General features: G+C 39.5%; 1 long non-coding RNA gene across 2 annotated transcripts in view; it reads right to left on the bottom strand.

The window, feature by feature from the left end:
• Nucleotides 1–5439: 5439 nt before the first annotated feature.
• Nucleotides 5440–22169, bottom strand: part of LOC147578529 (uncharacterized) — an 87098-nt gene continuing 70368 nt past the window's right edge. For both annotated transcript variants that reach the window (XR_015255305.1, XR_015255303.1), the window contains exon 6: nt 5440–9248. This is a non-coding gene — a long non-coding RNA (uncharacterized LOC147578529). The remainder of the gene's footprint in view (nt 9249–22169) is intronic.

Genomic DNA, 22169 nt, shown 5'->3' with positions numbered 1-22169 from the left:
CTTTATTTTCTCCTTTTGTCTCTTTAGCATCTCCTCTGTAGCTAGTTTCCAAGTGCCTCATCAACTCTTATTTGCTCCCTTACCTCTGTCAGTCTTTCTGTAACTTATTTCATCAGAGTATCTTCATTTGAACTCTTTGGGTGAACTCTGTTTCCTGCTGAGACCTTAACTGATACAGCTTGGTTGGAGAGATGGGAGATGGAGAGAAGAGGCAGGATAGAGACAAGAAGCAGAGAATATAGTTTGAAGGCTTTTGGGTGGAGCCAGAAACTATATGTGTATGAGCCAATGCATTGGGAATGGAATTAAGTGGGAATTAAGAATTAATTCTTAATTCAGGAGAATTAAGAAAAATAAACTGGAGAAATGTTAAGAGTGTATAAGACGTTTATAGCAATAAAGCAGGCTAGGTAACCACCTGAACTCCCCCCTGAAAATAACTGAAAATGCAGGATAAAACACCTTTACTTTCTTGCCAAGAAAGTAAAGAATACATCAGACAAAAGAAGGGGACAACTTAGATGGCATTTGCCTAACTTGATGAATTTTCATAGCTTGTAGGCAAGAGATCACAAGAGACAAAGCCCAAAGCCTATTCTAGACTGCGATTTCAAAAGGAAACCTCTCAATACATCCTTGATATAGGAAATCTACCGCAGGGGTGCCTGGGTGGCTCAGTCGGTTAAGTGTCCAACTATTGGTTTCAGCTCTGGTCAGGATCTCATGGTTTGTGAGTTTGAGCCCCACACTGGGCTCTGAGCAGACAGTGTGGAGCCTGCTTGACATTCTCTCTCTCTGCCCCTCCCCTGCTCTGTCTCTCTCTCAAAACTAAATAAACTTAAAAACATTTCTTTAATTAAAAAAATCCACCCCAACTCTTGGAAAATTGTCCAGCAACTCTGGCACTCACTGGGATGGGAAGGAGGAGGCAAATTTCTGAGAATGTGCAATCACAGGTGGGCCTTCACATGGCTTTTCAGCCTGAAATGTCAGTATCTGGATGGCTCATAAAAACATGGACCAAAAATTTGGTTTCAAGTTTTCCAGACTTGTCATGTACTCAGATGCCTGGGAGAAGCAAATGTGAATCTTTTTGTAGGAACTCCTTTTATTCCAAGCTTTGAAGAATTCCATCCTTGAGAATTCTATGCTTTGAAGAATTCCACATAAATTTCAAGAAATAGGAGCTCAAAAATCATACAAAACACACAAAGAAGGCACCAAAAGCAAGAGCCAACCAACCAAAATAACAGGTAGCAGAATAAGACCCAGAAAGGCTTCAGATATTAGAATATCAGACACAGAATATAAAATAAATATGGTTCACTATTGTAACACATAAAAGAAGTAGCTAAAAATATGACCAAAACAGTAGATTTTAAAAATGAACCAACTAGATCTTCTTAAAAGTAACAATATACTAACTGAAATTAAAAAAGAAAAAACCCTCAAGAGATGAGTTGAACATAGCTAAAGAGAGCAGTACTACCCTTAGACCAGTCTTGGGCCTTGTACTTTGGAGTCTGCTCTGGCCTTCATCCAGCTACAAGGAATCTGCATGGCTAAGGATACGGCCAGTCATGAAATCTATATGCCCCCTTATAGATCATACTCCTGGCAGCAGAGACTCTGCAATTACCATCCCAAATAGTCCCAAACCAGCTTCTGGTTCCTTATATACACCTCTTCCCTGGGTCTCTCCTCCTGAGAGTAGCCTGTACTCTCAGGGGGTGGCCAAGAAATTGCTCTCATGGAATGAGATGGGCTGTAATGGAATGTGGATTTGTAGTTTGGTTGCCTAAATGTGTACATTCAATGTCCATTGTAGTGTGGAATGGAGCTGAGGATAAAAAGGGGTTTGGGTTGGCAGATGGGAGTCAACAATCCCTGTGCCACCATAGTATAGGGCAGAGCTCTAGGTATCCAAGAATTTTAAATTCAAACCTGGCTTTTGTCAAGATAGGAGGAGGGAATATATTTTATTTAATTCTTTGTTAGTTTGATTTCTGACTTTTAAATATGTTTATATAGTATGTGGCCTTTCATTTGTACTCTTTTCCAGGGTCCTAGAAATATTGAGGGTAGATCAAGAAGAGAAAATGTTTGTATTAGAAGGTAGTACTAAAGAAATGATCCAGAATGCAGCAGGAAGAGACAAAAAAGATAATATGGAAGAAAGAGTAGAAACGTGGTGGATAGTAGGAGAAGGTCTAGCAAACATCTAATGAAGTTCTAGAAGAGAAGGGGAGAGAGAAGAGAACAGAGTCAACCTCTGAAAAGACCATTTTTTTACAACTGGCAAAAATCACGAATCCACAGATTCAAGAATTCCTATTAGTTGCAAATGGGGTAAATGTAGAACTTGACACCACAGAATGAAACTATAAAAAAAAAAAAAGAGGGGCACCTGGGTGGCTAGTTGGTTAAGCTTCCAGCTCTTGGTTTTGGCTCAGGTCATGATCTCCCGGTTCATGAGTTCAAGCCCCGTGTTGTGCTCCGTGCGGACAGTGCAGAGCCTGGTTAGAATTCTCTCTCTCTCTGCCTTTCCCCTGCTCTCTCTCTCTCTCTCTCTCTCAAAATAAATAAATAAACTGAAATAAATAAATAACTTCCTTAAAAAAAAAAACCATAAGGGGCGCCTGGGTGGCGCAGTCGGTTAAGCGTCCGACTTCAGCCAGGTCACGATCTCGCGGTCCGTGAGTTCGAGCCCCGCGTCGGGCTCTGGGCTGATGGCTCGGAGCCTGGAGCCTGTTTCCGATTCTGTGTCTCCCTCTCTCTCTGCCCCTCCCCCATTCATGCTCTGTCTCTCTCTGTCCCAAAAATAAATAAATGTTGAAAAAAAAAATTAAAAAAAAAAAACCATAAAAAAGAAAGGAAAACAAAGCAAAACAAAAAACCAAGCCTGAAAATAACCCAAATGTCCATCAACTGGTGAATGGATAAAATTGTAATATATCCATACAACGGAAAACTGCTCAACTCAGAGAGGAATGAGCTACCCGTACATGTAACAGCATGAGTGAATCTTGAAAACACCATTCTAAGTCAAAGAAGCCTCATAGAAATGACTACATACTGTATGATTGTATTTCTATCAAATCCTAGACAAGGCAGAACTATGGCAAAAACCAAATCAGTGGTTGCCCAGGGATGGAATAGAGAATGACTGACTGCCAAGGAGGCATTAGGGAACTTTGTAGAGTGATGGAAGTGTTTTGATTACTGTGGCTTTGTAGCAAGTTTTGCAATCAGGAAGTGTGTGACCTCCAACTTTGTTCTTTTTCAGGATTACTTTGGCTATTGGAGTACCTTAAAATTCCATATGAATTTTAGGATGAATATTTCTATTTCTGCTAAAAAGGCCATTAGGATTTTGGTGGCTATCTATAGATCTGTTTGGGGAGGATTGCCATCTTACTCTCAAGTCTTCCCATCTATAATCACAGAATATCTTTCCATTTATTTAGCCCTTTAATTTCTTGCAGCAATACATGGCTTTATTTTGTCTTCAGTATACAAGTCTTGCCCTCCTTGGTTAAATTTTACCTAAGCACTTAATTTTTTTATGCTATTGTAAATGTAATTGGTTTCTTAATTTCCTTTGGGGATTGTTCATTGTGGGTGCATAAAAATACAGCTGAGATTTGTGTGTTAATCTTGTATCCTGCAACTTTGCTGGATTTATTTGCTCTAAACAGATTCTTTATAGATTCTTTAGGATTTTCTACATATAAGATTATGTCAACTATGAACAGAAATATTTTTACTTCTTCCTTTCCAATTAGGATGACTTTATTTCTTTTCCTTGCCTAATTCTCTGGCTAGAACTTCCAGTATTATGTTGAATAAAAGTGGTGAAAAAGAACAGCCTTGCCTTGTTCCTGATCTCAGGAGGAAAACTTTCAGTCTTGAAACTACAACTTTTTTAAAAGGCTAGAATACCACTTCTTAGAAAAGCCAAGATTATTCTGTGGAGTCTGGTTTCTCTAACACCATGGGCTATTATTTGATCCTACTAACCTGGGGAACTACATCAGCTGAAGGCTCCTGTTTTTCGGCAGGGAGCTGAAAGTGGTGTGGGAAATAGCCAGATATTGTTTGGAATTCCATCCACTTAGTTGGAAGTAAAGGATATCTAAAATCCTTTAGCTAATTTCTGCCTCTTAGTGTCCTGAAATTTCTGTCTCCTTGTGATTAAATAATCACTGGCCAAACAAGGATGCTTACCTGTTTTTCAAATCCTGAATTCTGATTAAGTAAATAAAAGTATAACCATAGAATGTGGTACCGTGAAGCCATTAAAATTAGCTTGGTGGTTCTCTATGTGCTGATGACAAATGACCTCCAATATAATTATAATTTATAGTTGAAAATAGTGAAGTTAAGGATAGTTTGCCTAGAATTATCCGATGTGTGCAAAAAGGAAGAAACATAACCATGTATGTACTGTTTTTACAAAGATACACAAGAAATGAGTTATAATGGTTGCTTCTAGAGAAGAGGGCTAGATGTCTGGATCTAGAGCAAAACAAAGACTTTCTTCAATGGCCCGTTTGAATTTTTTTTTTTTAATGTGTCAATGTGTAAACAACAACAGCAACAACAACCAAAACCAAAACCCACACATTTTTTTGTTTTATTTCATTTTTAACACTTAAAAAAAGCCTTATTATCAACATTGATTAGAAAGACTGTAATGGCTAAGAAAAGTTAATACTCCACATTACTTAACTCAAACCACTATGTCGTTGCTACTTAAGTTGGCAGGGCTGAGGAGGAGCATAGTAAGCATTAGTACTGAAGGGATTTTTTGTTTTAAGGGAATGGTTGGAGAGGTTGCACTTTAAAATTTCTCAGAATAGTTTGTAAGAGAGGTTAGAAATAGAGGGAAAGTGCATTTATTGAACACATTCATATCCAGCGTTACACTTGAACTCAATATATCCACTTATAGAAAGTTTTATAAATGTAACATTGAACATACTGCAGGGTTTAATTTATATGAAATTTTAAAGTAGGCAAAACTAATGCTATAAGTCAGATTAGTAGCTATTAAGGTATGGGGGTATTGACTGGAAAGGGACATAGGGAGGTTTGTGGGGTGCTGGTAATGTTACCCATCTTGATTTGGGTGTAGTTTACACAAATTTATATGACCTATAAAATATTGTACAATTGCACATTGTAAAAGTATAATTTTATGGATTTATATAATTTGTAAAAAAAAAAATTCTACCCTTATAAAGGGTCCTCTTTACTATATATATATATATATATATATATATATATATATATACATACATATACATATATATACACACACACACATATACATACATATATATGTATATATATGTATGTATATGTATATTATATTCAATTAAAAAAAGTAAAGAAAAAAGGAGCATATTGAACTGTGCCCCTTAAACCAATGAACATATAAACCATCAGAAAGATATAACACCCAGATCAGAAGAGGAAGGAATTTGCAAGGAATAGAAACGCGTTACATTTACTTAGTGATCCAGGCATTTCAATATATTGTAGGGCCTTCAGTAAGTCTTTCCCAGGTAGCCAGCCATAGCATTTAAAAATGTTTGTTGACAACCTTGTGATAGCATTTTCATCAAAGTTTATGATGAAATTATGTTGCAAAAAAGAAAATTGTAGCTGCATTAGCAATGCATGAAGCTTTCTGGTAATTACACTTTTAGTGTTCTTCTGTAAATGTCATTCGTTTGGTTGTAACTTTGCTAAAATGAGATGAACTAAAATTTAAGACATACATTCCTATGACCTTTTTACCAGACAAAGAGCATACAGCATTTCTCAGGACCTTTTCATAAATATTGTGTCTCTCATTTTTTTTCTACATGTGAATCCTCTAACATTTCACTTTGATTGTCTTAAGTTCCTGAGTTTTCTACCACCCTGCCTCTGTGACCTTACATTGTTCATCTTTTGCATGTTAACATCTCCTTCCAAGTCATTGTGTTGTTAATATTTTCCAGATACTTCCTTCACCTTCAGGAAATGTATTTGACTTTGTCCTTCAGATATTGGCACAACGACCTATTTTCTTCCAACTTTGGGAACTATCTTAACTTCCCCATTTCCTCTCATGCCTAAATGAAGTTCTTTAAGAAACTATCTTCACTCAGGGGAGTGTTCATGAGCTGGCCAGCAAATCTCTCCTCATAATTTAATAGCATTACTTTTCTATTATCCTTATTATTGTTCTAGTCTGTATTTTTCCCTTTGGAGTGTTTGCTGCATTGTTAACTTAATACAGTTTTTTTTTTTTCATTATTTCCTCTACTTGTCTTGATGCACATATTTTCTCTCTTAGTGTCAAAATAAGGTGATGGTGAATTATGAGTCCCTTCTGAGCTGAGGATACTTTTGTAATCTGGTAACCTTTGGCAGGAAGCACATATCCTAGTGAATGATGGAGCACTTAAGAGTGATTCACCACTGAGCATTACAGAAAATAGGCTGAGGGTTCAAAAATTCAAGGCAAGTTCCTTCTCCTCAGCGTGGTGCATATACTGTGCTCTCACTTTTCTACCCCCTATTATGTGGTTAAGAGAGAGAAGATAATGATGGCTTCTTAAAGTTACCTATAATGCACTCAAAACTCTGTTAGGTGTAATGGTTTTAAAAGGTAGAATGAAAACACAGCTAGAAGATCAACACAAAAGGAATCATTTTCTGATGGAGACAGCAAGGTTTGCGCACCTCCTAGTACACACCTACAACTCCCATTAACTGTGATGGGAATTATGAGTGCCCCATTAAAGGAGTATATGACCCTCCCCCTGCAAGTGTGGTAGGCAGATACTCTTTTGCCCCCAGAATTTCTTGTATTGATTTAGTTTCTTGTGGTAGAATCAGATCTTGTATTGTTGTTTTAAAGTTTCTCTTAGGTATTCAATATGTTGTCTTTTGAATGGAGGGGTGGAAAACAATTACTGATTGGCAGGCGAAACATTGTTAAACGAACACAAACCCTGCGTAAAGCTCAAGTCAGACCCGGATTGATTAAGTTTCAGGTTAGAAGCCTTGATCTGTAATATTCCTCTTTGAATCACTATTTATTCAACATCTGACCTTACTGACTTTAGGCAAATTTCAGTGTGGTTAAGACTTTCTACGTTAACATGGAAACGAGCTTCTAATTATACAGAACTGTTGATTAACAAAATGTACAGATTTGCATAATGGGAAAAGAACTTTGCTCAGTGATCTTTCCAGAAATCTTGATCACTGACAGACACTTAGCTTTTAAAATGTTGTCTGTGTGTATGTATGACTATAATATATATGTGATATATAAATATACTTACACTTATACACTGAAAGATATTTATACAATGTAACACTATCCCCTGAGCTCTTGAGACATACATCCAACTCTCCACTGGATATCTTCTGGAGATCCTACAGGCAAGCCTCAAATTCAACATGTCCAAAACTGACCTGTCATTTTCCCCAGCAAACCTGCTCCTTCCGTTTCCAGTCTCACAGAATGAAACTATCATTCCTTCAGTCATCCAAGCACAATCCTGCAAAATCATCCTTTTCGGGCTTCATATCTCCCTCATCTACCACTGTTGATTCCATTTCCTAAATGCTTTCTGGAGGCAACAGAAAGACATCTGTGATGCTAAGTGAGCAGGCTGCAGCAAGCATGACTAGTGAGCATCAGATCCAGGCAGATGGTCTTCTTGAGAGCAATGCAGCAGCAGGAAACAAGAATCCAGCCACAGTGATAAAGTCCAACCAAGAGAGCCCTGGGCCCAAAGAATTAATAGAGTAAGGAGAAAATTAGGTAGTGATGAAGGAAGCCAGCAAGGGAGGGATATGTTCCTAGAATTGGGATGGCAGGCAGGGATTTGGTCACACATGGCCTTAAATAAGTAGCTAGAAGACATGGTGAGAAGTGGATTAACATTAAGGGTGGTTCTAGGCAGACAAAGAGGTATGAGTCCCATAGTCCTTATATCCCTGACCCTGGACCTAATTAATCTTAGAGACTGGAATAGAAATGAAGCAATAGGTGGAATTAGATGATCTCAACTGTCAGCTTCTAGGACTTTGGGGCCAGAGAGGTTATTACATCAGTTGTCACTGGGTGCCGGCTATAATTCTCTCACTAGTAGCCCCCTCATCATTTGACCTACTGCCTAAGAAGCTTTTCTCTGAATAATTGCACACTTTCAAAAGAACGGTATTTGTGCCATCCGACAGTAAACTGCAGGGGCCCTATCTCGCTTAGTGCCGTTATGTCCCTAGACCTAAGAACAATGTCTAGCCCATAATGGGTTCTCAAGAAATAGTCACTGGGGGGCGCTGGGGTGGCTCAGTCCATTGAGTGTCCCAGTTCAGCTCAGGTGATGATCTCACGGTGCGTGAGTTCGAGCCCTGCATCGGGCTCACTGCTATCAGCATGGAGCCCACTTTGGATCCTCTGTCCCCCTCTCTCTCTGCCCTTCCCCTGCTCAACCTCTCTCTGTCTCAAAAATAAATGAACATTAAAAAAAAAAAAAAGAAATAGTCATTGGCTTTTGGATGAATTACAATGTAATTATAGTGGTACTTATTACTTTGGACCTTACAGATTTACAATTCTGATAGTTCAGATGTCACAAACTAGAATCTCGCTTTTCTCAATGTAACAAAGTAAACAAGGAAAAATAGGAATGATGCCTGATATATTGTTTTCCAGCAGCTGTGTAGCAAAACATTTAGATCAATGAGTGTACTACTTATGAATTACTTTTGACGTTCAGAGAACTGATAGAAATCATAGAAAAATTACTAGTATACTAGGAAATAAGTAGGCAAAGAAAAAGATAGTTTGCAATAGAGTAACTACAAATGGCTAATATGTGTAGAAATGTTCAATTCCTACTAGTGTAGATATGCAAATTTAAACAAGGAAATATAACTTTGTAGCTATCAAGTTAGAAACTATATAAAACTTCTAGGTCTCAATAAGTAGACAGATGTTCTTACCTGCTTACACTTTGTTGCAGCCTTTAGGAAAATAACTTTTAAAAAAATGTTTGCAGGGCACCTGGTGGTTCAGTTGGTTGAGGGTCCCACTCTTGATTTCAGCTCAGGTCATGATCCCAGGGTTGTGAGACCGAACCTTGTGTTGGGCTCTGGGCTGTGCATGGAGCCTGCTTAGGATTCTCTCTCTCTTCCCTCTACCCCTCTCTCCTGCTGGAGTTTTCTCTCTCTCTCTCTCTAAAATTAAAAAAAAAAAAAAAAAGGTTTGCATCATTAAACAGTTTGTTCAATGCCTGAAAGTCCATTTTACAAAAATAACTTTAAAAAGAGTATTTACAAACATTGTCATGAGTTTTAAAAATAATTGTGAACAATTAGAAGCAATCTGGATGTCCAACTAGAGAATAACTGAAGTCAATTGTGGTATAAGCAATATGGTGGAAACATTTACCACTGCTGAAATTATGTTTCTGAAGAATTGATGATGTGAGAAAGCCCTTTGTTATAATGTAAGTGAAAAATATAAGAATATAAGCTTATATATAAAGTATGATCTCAAGTACTTGTAAACAATTATGCAGAGAAAAAACTAGAGGGAAATTCACCAATATGTTAACAGTGAATGGCTCTGGGTAGTGAGACAACAGGACCCAGAAGAGGAGTTGGCAAAGAAGAGTTAGATGGTCCAGGAGAGAAAGTTGTTCACATGGGCATGGATATAAAAACCTGTCAGAAAGATTCAAATATTCTCAGGAAGCATGCTATCATCCACATAACAGACATAGGAAATGTGACATTAAAGAATATGGCATCTTTAGCAGTGTTTGAACAGTTAAGGCTGAGAAAGGGTTGCCTTGTGGGAAGAACTTAATGCTAAAGTGTTTTGTCAAACTGTGTTCCGCAGAATCCCAGAATCCTGCACAAATATTTTAGAAAGTCCATAAGCCTCTGATTCAAATTTCCTCAAAGTTTACATGCTGTTAAGACTGCAATTAATCCCATTAACCCCATTTCAAATGTTTGTGTTTATCAAAAGTGTGTTGTTTTATTAACTTATATAAGAAGTAGATGTTAAATATTATAAAGTTGAATGTGTAAAATAAATCCATGTCGATAAAACACTGGTGGTCTTACCTATCTTGCATACTGGGGTTAATAATGGTTTTGTTAGTTATAAAAAAGAAAAAGATTCTGCTGTTTAAAGATTTTTTTAAAATTTTTATTAACGTTTTGTTTGAGACAGAGAGAGACAGAGCATGAACAGGGGAGGGGCAGAGAGAGAGGGAGACACAGAATCGGAAGCAGGCTCCAGGCTCTGAGCCATCAGCCCAGAGCCCGACGCGGGGCTCGAACTCACGGACCGCGAGATTGTGACCTGAGCCGAAGTCGGACGCCCAACTGACTGGGCCACCCAGGCGCCCCTAAAGATTTTTTTTTTTAATGTTTTTTATTTATGTTGAGAGTGAGAGAGTACGTGAGCAGGGGAGGGGCAGAGAGAGAGAGAGAGAGAGAGAGGGAGAGAGAATCCCAAGCAGGCTCCACACTGTCATCACAAAGCCCGATGCCGGGCTCGATCTCACAAAATGTGAGATCATGAGCTGGGCTGAGATCAAGTGTTGGATGCGTAACTGACTGAGCCATCCAGGTACCCCAAAGGTTCTGCTGTTTAAAAACAAAAATGAAAACTGCTGCCATCTGGGTCCCAAGGACCTTGGTCTAGAGTCTACCTCTTGGAGCTGCCCACTGTGCAAAAGTGGTGGACTCAACAGTCAGCATCCACCATACAAATGCCAATAAGTTTGGGTTTTATCTTAATGGCAACAGAGAACCACTGATGCATTAAAAAAAATTTTTTTTATTTATATTGAGAAAGAGAGAGTGCGAGTGGGGGAGGGGCAGAGAGAGAGGAGAGAGAGAATCCCAAGCAGGCTCTGCACTGTCAGCATAGAGCCAGATGTGGGGCTTGAACTCACGAACCGTGAGATCATGACCTGAGCTGAAACCAAGAGTTGGATGCCCAACTGACTGAGCCACCCAGGCGCCCCTATACATTTTTAACCAGAACTGTTACATGTTCTAATTTATATTTTAAAACAGAATTTTGGTAGCCGACTCACCTATTTCATGGGGTTTCAGGGTGAAATAAGGAAAAAAAAAAGAAATACATGAAAAGTATTAAGAAAAGTGACTATCACATAGTAAGTGTCCAATGATGTTTATGTTTATTATTATTACTGTTACAACTATTATTACTTTTCCAGGGAATACAGGGATAGATGCATGTAGGGAGAATCGTTCTCTACCTATACTTCCAACAGATAATTTGAGATTTAGAAGCCATTGGAACAGTAGTTCTTAAACTTTTCTAACTCATTAGCCAGGTGGGTGAAAAACACAATCTCTCCTTGAATAAATTCACCTACACACAAAATACTGCACACGTTTTTTTAAATGTTTATTTTTGAGAGAGAGAGACACAGAGACAGAGACAGAGCATGAGCAGGGGAGGGGCAGAGAGAGGGAGACACAGAATCCAAAGCAGGCTCCAGGATCTGAGCTGTCCGCACAGAGCCCAATGCAGGACTCGAACTCAGGAGCTGTGAGATCATGACCTGAGCCAAAGTCAGACGCTTAACCAATTGAACCACCCCGGTGCCCCTGCACACAATTTTGTAAGCAGGATAAGGATCCTTAAAAGCCCATGTAGTATAAGCTCTAGAGTTCCCGGGGTGGTGGGACAGGGAGGCAGCTGCAGTGACCATAGGCAATGCCTACAGAGCACTATACCAATTGTGGAGATAGAACACATGCACCTTTAAAAGAGATTTTAAAATAGCCACTAGCCTCATGCAGCCAACACTCACCAAGTAACAATGTGTGTCCAGACCTATGTTGAACATTTTGGAAAATGCAAAGATCTGTAAGACAAGCCCTAGAAGTCAAGGTCTCAGATTCTGTGGTGGAGACAGATTAAACCGTGCTCAGACTCCAGAGGCACAGGGCCAGGAGCCAGCTTGTTGGAAGTGGTGACTGAGTGGCTACGCTCATTACTGTAAAGCTAGTGGTGAATTAAAAACATATTTACTGAGATGCTATAGTTGGTAAAAGCACCAGGTAAGCACCATTAAGAGACCTAACAGTGTAACGGTGGGGAAGACATTCCTACAAAGGTATAATGACAGAGGTGGAAAGTCATTAGTCACTATTGCCACTTCTGGATTTCAGTTATGAAGTTCTGTATAAGAAAACACTTGACATATAATAGCACACAAGATTATATCTGATTTGTTACAGAGAACACGATATGCGTTTTTTAAAAGTATTTTTTTTAATCTCTAGGTTTTCAGGTAAGAGAAGTGGCCAATTCTGAACAGAAATTGCTGAGTGAAAATCCATAACATGATCACGTGCCAGTTAGGTAAATATTACCACCAAATAAAAAAAATAATGGAAATGCAAAATTGTATACGGTATTGTGCTGATTAATTAGACTGTGGCTCTGGCTTATAGTTATCCAATTAATTCCCAGTATAATTTGTGGAAATTCCTTCTTCAATGTAAAGCTACATTTAATCTAAAGGAAGTTAAGCAGATAGAGTCTCTGCCTTCCAAGTATTAACACATTTACTCATTCATTCAACAACTATTTAGTGACAGTGCTCCGGGTGAGGCATGATCCTGGGTACTAGGAAACATTGTGAACGATACAATCAAGGTCCCTATACTCACGAACCATATAGTCCAAATGAAGAGTGATCAACTGTGCTAAGTGCTGTGAAGGAACAAGCCTGGTGCAGATAATAACCGATGGAAGATCTTTTAAGATCAAGCTATTGATCTTAACTGGTCAAGTTATTACAACAAAGATCTGAATTCTAAAGTGGCCAGTCTGAAAAAGGCAAGCAGGGGAAGAAGGGATGGGATTTTCTGGCCACTTTGTATCCAAATTCCTTTCCTATGTTTGAGGCCTTTCCACTACGTGAGTCCTGGTAGGAGGCAGGATTCTCCAAAGCCCATTAACTCATTTTCCTAGCCTTCCTTGCATTGGGGTTTAGGCCCATGACCCAGGCTTGGACAAACAGAGTTACCTGCTCAAGGCAGGAGCCAGTGATACCAAGAAGCAGTGCCAAGAATTTGTTTTAGTGGCAATGACTGTGGTAGCAGCATTCAGTTTCTAGAGCAATGACTCCAGGATTCCTTTGTCTAAGAGAGCTTTGCATTCAGGGGCAAAGGCAGCTTCTTCAGACTGGTTCTAGGTCTGATTTTGCTTGAAGTTCCATTTGTCTGGCTTTGTTTTTTTTCCTGTTCTCCAAATCTGGGTATTCCACCCTTCCTGGAAATTCTGTGAACCACCCAATATACTCCAATGCATTCCTCTTAAGTTTAAATCAGCCAGAGTCCATTTCTGGGAATTCCATCTAAAAAGCCTGATGGATTAGGGGTGGGGAAGTGGAGGGGAGGTGTTGAAGTACACTGCAGTGCTGAAGCACAGTGGAAGTACAGGCACATGCAAAAGTCCCAACGCGGGAGGGAGGTGTGAGGGAGCTTGGAGCGTTTGAGGAACTGAGAGTAAATCAACGAGGCTGGCGTTAGAGAGAAAGGCAGCAAGCGGATACGACGGACGTGGCCGGTGAGCCAGGCAAGAGCGAGAGCAAGCAGGTAGGCATGGTGGAAGTCAGAAATGCCCTGGACCTAGACTTTTTTTCAGGAAGATGTGACTGGCTGATGTATCCTAATCAGATGTGTCTCCACTGGTCAGCAGGACTCCAAGGCGAGGCTGAAGGGTTTGGGTGGGATGGCTGCCCCTCTGTTGTGCAAAAACATTCCAAACCATGCTCTACTCAGGCCAAGCCTAGGCTTGCCACTTCCAACCCAATGACCTCTGTCTCTCTCTCTCTCTCTCTCTGACTCTCCTTTGAAGCACCAAGCACCATCTCTAAAGGTATTTATATTATTAGTTTGGTTATATGTTTTTGAGTGCTTGTCATTTCCACCACCAGACAGCTCCCTGAGGGCACAGAGTGGGGGTGGAATGATGACATGTTCTGGACTAAGATCTGGATTTGTTGTTGTTCCTGTCAATTTCAAATTATATGAGCTCAGACAAGTTCCTTCACTTCTCTGAACCACAGTTTTCTCATCTGAATAATGAGGATATTAGCACCTCACTGAGGTTTACATGTACTGTAAATGACCACACAGCACCCACAGCATAGTAGGCGCTTTGTGAACCACACAGTAGGCACTCTGTAAATGTTAGCTCTTTTATTCCTTTGTATTTCAGTGAATTGAATAGAATCTTCTGCAGCTAGGAAAACAAGATAAAATCTTTGCTTTTTATACTTACTTAAGTATTATTACCCATCTAAAATAGATTACACAGGGGGTCTGGGTGGCTCAGTTGGTTAGGCATCTGACTGTTGATTTTGGCTCAGGTCATGCTCTCATGGTTCATGGGATGGAGCCCTGCGTCGGGCTCCATGCAGACTACACGGAGCCTGCTTGGGATTCTCTCTCCCTCTGTCTGCTCCTCCTGCTCGTGCTGTATCTTTCTCTCAAAAGACATAAACAAACTTAAAAAAGACAAAATAGATGACACTGCTTTCTTAGTTCATAATTTAATCATGAAACTGAAAATTTCCTTTTTCTGAAAACTTCTCCTAAAGAGTTATTGCCATTCACTCAGTTCACTTTCAACAGTTACTAAAAGAAAAAAAGGATCAACATTTTCCCCTTCAATATCCCTAGAGAAATAGGATAGAGTAGAATTAAGACATCGTATCCAAATCCAGAAGGTAGATTTTGTTATTTTGAGAAGCAGAGGAAGATATTATTCAAGTCCTAATTGTCTTAACCAAAATATTCCCTTAGATATTATTCCCTCACCTTGAATCTTTAAGAACTTGAAATTGTATATGCTCTACTGACTTGACATTCATTGACCAAATATGTAACTCAGCTATTAAGTGGCTAAAAATGTAAAAACATTACAAAACAAAAACCCTAGAGCTTCCCAAGCCCATTGCTTACTGGCTTGCTTAAACAATCTAATCTAATGAATTGAGTCTTTTAGAATTCTTTTCTTTCCTCCTTGGCCCCTAATCCTTTAATACATTTACTGACCTCCAGCTTCCTCTGATTTTCTTTTCTTCTATTTCCTTGGATTTTGGTGTAGTTTCTCTTTTCAAGTCTGGGTCATGTATAGAAAAAAGGTTTGCACTGTAAATGCATGATGTTTCTCTTCAAATGGCATATGCAACCAAGCGGCCAGGAAAGAAGATGCATTTTTCTTTCTCCTCTAACTGCTGTAAACCACAAGAACTTGCAACCAGGGAGAGGCCAGACAAGGAATGTCTTAATTTACATAAGAGAATTGTTTAAATACTTTTTAAATGTTTATTTATTTTTGAGAAAGAGAGAGAGAGAGCGAGCACGAGCAGAGGACAGGCAGAGAGAGAGGGAGACACAGAATCCGAAGCAGGCTCCAGGCTTCGTTCGAGCTGTCAGCACAGAGCCCAATGCGGGGCTCCAGTTTGGGAGCCATGGGATCATGACCTGAACTGAAGCTGGACGCTTAACCGAATGAGCCACCCAGGCACCCCCATGAGGGAGTTGTTCAATGTCATGTTGGAGATCCCATACTCCTCTTTTTAAAACTCCCATATTCTTGGCACTGTAGTAGCACTCCCAGCACCGAGAATACCTACACAACCCTGGCAAATGGAGCCTCAAGTGAAAACATTATTGCAACTTCTCACGGAGGGAAGGGAAGCTTTTGTTGCCAAGGACGACTGTGACAAATAATCAACAACTGAAGAGTGTTTATAGGATAATCAGGCCCTTGTAGTCATTTCTTGGCATATTTGCCTTAGAATTCTAATCACTAACAACAGTTCAGATTCTCAGAGAAAAGATTATATGTCTGTGAATACCCATAGGCGAGACAACTGGAACAGCTTATTGTAAAGAAAAGCAAAAATATAGCAAGGTATATCCGTAGTACGTGAAAGGGATGCATAGGTGAGCTTTTTTTTTTTTTTTTCTTGCACTGCTTTTAAAGTAGAATTGTTTTAGAAGGATTTCATCAAGGTGACTTTAAGTCTTGCCTTATCCTCACGTGAAGGGTTAATCTTGTTCAGTAGGGAGGAGTCAATGCTAAATTCTGCTCTTTGGTGTAAGTTTGTGCCCAAATAAGTAATCAATTTCTAGAGCTCCAAGACAAACTCTAGTTAGTAAGAGAAAATAAAACCGCTGACTCAACAGAGTAATTTAGGGAACTAGAACAAATTTTCCGTCTTTGAAACTAGGTTTCAGGTGGCATGCGTCAACGGCTGAGAGAGTAGGTACCTTCATCAAGAGATTTGAACATATTTGTTCACATACTAAAAACTCAACCAGGTTAATGTACATCATGTGAGATACTCTCAGTCTACAGACTTCCCCCCAACACTTCTGGAGGCTGGCTAGTTGAGTCAAGATGTATGTCTTTGTGTCTCTGTGTGTTTAATGGTTAAAAGGAATAGATGGAGTTGGGTCATTTACTTTCAACTGAAAAGGCTGAGGTCTATGCTCAGCCATACTTTAAAAAATGATTGCCATTTTAAAGGTTTATTTTATTTTGAGAGAGAGAAAGAGTGGGGGAGGGGCAGAGAGCTAGGGAGAGCAGGTTCTGTGCTGTCAGCACAGAGCCCAATGTGGGGCTCAGTCTCACAAAATGTGAGATCATGACTTGAGCCAAAATCAAGAGTTGGGTGCTTAACCAACTGAGCCACCCAGGCGCCCCATCCATGATTGCTATTTTAAATGGAACATGCTGCAAAACAATTAAAAAGAGCACAACAATCCAAATTCCATTTAAATTCACATCTGAAGAGTATGTAAGCCTCTTACAAAGATGCAAATATCTTTCTCTACTTTTCATCTTTCCTTTACAACTATCAAATCACTGGAATTAACCCAATGAGATGTCAAATTTAAGGCATTTTACATAGTGTTGGCATCTTTTACATGTTCAGTGAATGTTACTACATATTCACATCTCTGGATCTCCTTCAGCTTTTCATACAAGCTACACAATTTAAGCTTGTAATAATTACGTAATCCTACTTGATGAAACTGCTAATTGTGTATTTATCTTATCTCCTTGCATTAGTTTCCTATTGCTGCTGTGACAAATTGCCACAAACTTAGTGGCTTAGAACAACACAAATTTAATATTTTACTGTTTTGTAGTTCAGAGGTCTGACATGGTTCTCGCGAGGTGAAAACTATTGTCAGGGCTGTGTTCCTTTCTGGAGGTTGTAGGGGAGAATCTGTTTTACTGTCCTTTCTAGACTCTAGAGACTACCTGTATCTCTTCATTCATGGCCACCTTCCACCTTCAAAATGAACAATGGCCAGTCGAATTTTCCTCGTGTTGCATCATTCTGACACTCTGACCTCCCGCCTCTCACTTCCACATCTAAGGACTTCTGTGATTTCATTGTACCTACTTGATGCATTCATCACCAACACCATCACCATCATCTCCTTCTTTTAAGGCCGGCTGATTAGCCTACTTGATTCCATCTGCATCTTAATTCTCTTTTGCCATGTAATGACATATTCACAAATTCTTTTTTTTTTTTTTTCTCTGCGGCACAAAAACCCGGCCGCACATATTCACAAATTCTGATAGGACGTGACCGTCTTTGGAAGGCCATTATTGTGACTACCACACTTCTCAGTCAGAGTATAGACTCCTTGCGTGTCTTATATTTTTCTCTGTATTTCTCACAGCAACAAGAATAGGTCTAACTATGATTAGTGTTTTGGTTTATTACTGAACTAATACAGTAAAAGTCTCAAAGGGTAATCTAAGGAGCTTTGGTGGTCTTTGAGGTTCAGGTATTATTCAAGTTGCATTAAAATTCAAGTCTGAGGGGCACCTGGGTGGCTCAGTCAGTTAAGCGTCTGACTTCAGCTCAGGTCATCTTGCAGTTTGTGAGTCCAGCCCCCCATCAGGTTCTGTGCTGACAGCTCAGAGCCAGGACCCTGCTTCGGATTCTGTGTCTCCATCCCTCTCTGCCCCTTCCCCACTCACACTCTCTCTCTTCCTCTCTCCCAAAAATAAATAAACATTAAAAATACTTTAAAAAATTCAAGTCTGAAAAATACGTAGCTAAAAACAAAAAACAAAAACCGTGAACAAGTAGTTTTCGTTGCCAGTTGTCCTGGATAGAACTTGTTCGGGTGACTTGTCATGCATTTCTGCCCAGAACTGCACATACGCAATCATGGGGTCTTAGTTGGCTTATGCTCCGTATCTGGCCTCTGGATCAGAATTGGCCCTTCTATTCTTGACATCAAGAGGGATTGACTTGCCTCGCTTCCTTGAGGCAGACCAGGCTGGCTCCCTCGAATGGATCAGGGAGAGAAGAGAAACATGCAGACCCAAGGCTCCTAATATTGTGAGAGATGACAAGAGAAACAGGAAAAAAGAAAACAGAAGAAGAAAGAAAGAAAAACCGATTATCTCACAACTGCACTTAGGCAAACTTAATGCTAACCATGGATCACACACGGGTAGTGTATATATTGCCCTGGTGGGAATAGTTAGTTGGAAACCTCACCTGAGGGGAGGACACCGGGACCCTCAATCGGGACTCCAACCAGGCTATTCACTGTAGGGCTTCCCTAGCTGAAAGGTTGGATGTTGTGAGTACCTGATTTGATGTAGAAACCTTTCTTTATTCTTCTCTATACTTCTTCTCTTTATGTTTACTGTAATTGTTTAATTCTGTATATTCCCGTTCCCTTATAATTAATAAACCTTTCCTCTGCAAAACAGGAAGTGCAGCTCTCATGAATTACTGTTATTCAGAACACCTGTACAAGTGTATACACCTGTACAAGTTTATAATCTTTGAAAGAAAAGAAATTTGGTAACAGTGCTCTGCAAGAACGAGTAAGCCAAGAAAAAAAGACAGAGGCTGGGAAACAAAGAAGGCAACATAGGACAGGGGAGAAGGGAATTTTCAGCATTTAACAGGCCTGGACACAACCACGCCAGATGGGAGCTGGTAAAGGTGGGACTCCAGCTGGATATCAGTGAAACAATTAAAACAGAACTGCCAGATTACTTCATGTGTCTGAATATACTGGAAGGATGTTTATACTTCTTTCAGAGAGTTGGGGGATGAATCCCGAAAAACTACATAAATGAAAATCTGAGGCAATTATTGCCAGAGAAAACAAACATTGTACCAAAAGAAAGTGTATTTATGGTATGCTGTGCAGCCTGTGGTGAATAATGTTAACAACGCGATAATAATGGAAACATTGAATGCCGATTGAATGAAATTATGTTATAACTGCATGGGAAGATGAAAAGGAGATGAGGGAGAGAATGTGTTGGTAAGAAAAATATTCTCATTTTCCATAGTGGGAAGTCAAGTACAATCTAAAACTGAAAAACATCAAGAAATAGCAGCCCAAGTATTTTACGTAGAAACAAAGACAAATAGGTAAAAGAGCAGATATTGTTGATGAGGTTTGTGGCACAGCCCTTTATTATTATCTGACTGTTTACACTACATACGTACATTAATTAATGAAAAAATTATATTAAGACAGAAATTTGTCCACAGTTTGAAAAACAAAACAATACAAATGTAGGCATAATTTACAGAGGCAAAATCCCTATACGTGTTACTCTCTCTCTCTTTCACCTATGGCAATCAGTAGTCCACAGGAATTTTTATTCTAACCAAAGTGGTATTTGTTTTATTCCTTGATTCTCAAAGTTGAAAGACTTCAGTATGATTTAGCCAGTTAACCAAGTAATGAGATAAGCCAGGTGAAGTTCCTGGGAGTATCCATACAGAGTGATCAGGAAGAACTGTACTGGCGTGGCAGGATATTTCAGGAAGAATTTTAACAGAGATGAAGATAGTATTGGTCAGGAAAAAGTCTTGCTCATGTTTCTGGCAAACAGAACCCTTCCCAGTTGCCTGAAGTGCCATGTTTTCTGTCCGGTTGGTTCTTCATGGACATTTACGAACCAACCATTGCTAGTCTCATCACTGCTGCTATTACCTTGCATATCAGAAGATGCTGAACCACCTAAGCTTGCATTATTAACCCTTTTACCTTATTTATGGGCTGTCCATGCTTACTTGGTGGGGGTTTTACTAACTTCCAGAATGACATATTCAGAGGAGATGATTCAGTTCAATTAAGCTTTAGCAAAACCTCTTCCCTCTTTTCTGCTATCTTAGTTTTTTCCTTTCCCTGCCTTTTAGTCTAATGAGCATTTGTTAGCCAATGATTTAAGAGGCAGTGAAACAAGATTTGGGAAATTAGAACTGTCTTGGGAATCTAGCAAATATGCTTATCCCAGGTTCTCAATTGTGTGAATTTTTTTCTTAAGTTCCAAGGTTGTTGGGCAAGATTATGGATTTACACGTTAGTTTTCTTCTATTTGTTTCCTCGGTTAAGAGGCCTTAATCTTCGTTACACATTTTCCCACTAAGTTGGGGGCTTTGATTAGTTGGTTCCAGGAAGAGGTGTCAGGAAGCAGGAGGAACTGGAACAACCAGCCCAAAGAAGCCAGTCCAAGAATGGCAGGATATTGAGGGAACCTGAGGCAGAAACCATGTCTCTCCCTGACCAAACAATGACAATGGCTCTGCTGTATTACAGTTCATTCATTCAGCCAATATTTACCGAGCGTCTCAGTGCCTGGCACTATTCTAGATGCTGGGGATACATCTGTGGACGCAGTGTCATAATTCTGCCCGATTGTATCTTTTTCAAATGCAGCCATGCAAACAAAGAAGAATGCAGTTAAATCTTCCACCCCCTAATCAAAATTTGATCCAGAATTCTTACCTGGCCGCATTTGACCAAAAGTTTCATAGGAAAGAGACTTTCCCATGAAATTTGCAGTGTTCCCAGCTTCTGATCCTTCAGGGGAAACAAGCCTTATCTCTTTGGTAGTTTGTCTTCTTCAAAGTGTTCGCCCACCTCACCACCTCTTCTAAGGAACTAAATTCTATGAAAAGCCACAGCTACTCTTTGGTAGAAATGAGCCCCTAATGATATTACACTTGCACAAATTGAAATGGGGTTAAAAGCTCAGATTGTGGATTCTTAGATTTCTTGCTAAGCTGGAAGCTTTTATGGGCTCACTTTAAATTGAGAGGCAGAGTTTAGACCCTTTTGTTACTTAAGAGACTGAGCAAATTAGCAAGCCTGAGGCAATTCTTTTTTGATTACTGAACTATTACAAATGCCTCCTGGCCAAAGAATAACCTCTCTCCAGAGGGAAATGTTCAGTGGGACCTTTTGCTTAAATTCATAAAATCTGTTAAAGCAAATCTCTCACATTTCCATTAAGTCGGTAAATTACTTCTAGGGGAAGAGGATAAAATGCCGGCGATAAAATGGCCAGACTATATTAATGATGGGTGGTGGGGCTGCAAAGGTGGAAGAATTGATGCTACATTTACGGTGCAGAGAATTTCAGGCTTTTTCACGTGTTGGGCTAAATGTAAATGATGTCACCTTCTCCTCCCCTAGTGAGAGGCAAAGTTATCAGGCTGCAGAGGCTTCACCAAATGCGTTCTGTGGCTGACATTAAAATGACTACAAGGTTATTTCTTTCCATATCTATTCCCTTAGAAATTTTTTTCAGGATTTTATTGTAGATGGGAAAAATGCATAATGCTACTGGAAACAAAGCCCTAGATACATTCCTGATACTGGATTATTGCCATTCTATCTCAGTGCTGATTGAAATCCAAGACTTGGTATCAAAGCCTTAATGAGATGCTGGCAAATATCTTTCTGCCCCACTGGAAATGTAATCTTTCTATTGAACATTTTGTCCCAGTGAATTTCATCTGCAATAGCATTTTGCATTTGAATCAGAGAGGTCAGTGCTTGATAACAGGACATGTGGTGCTGGCTCTGTTCACTTTGGGGTGAAATTGATCCCTGAAGGTGTTGAAAGTACAGCAGTGAGTCATTACATATAATTAGCTCATTGTTTCATTCAGATGGTTAAAATCATAACCACTGCTCAATTTGTTGTTTCTAAAAATCAAATTTTCCTATAAAAATGACTTACCAATTCCCATGTCCACAATGCTTCCCAAGTATTTACAATTAGT

The sequence above is a fragment of the Puma concolor genome, chromosome C1, assembly GCF_028749965.1.
Source record: "Puma concolor isolate L17-30 chromosome C1, mPumCon1.1.hap2, whole genome shotgun sequence".
NCBI lineage: Eukaryota > Metazoa > Chordata > Mammalia > Carnivora > Felidae > Puma > Puma concolor.
Note: the sequence above shows the minus strand (reverse complement) of the source record. Positions and strands in the feature narration are given on the sequence as shown.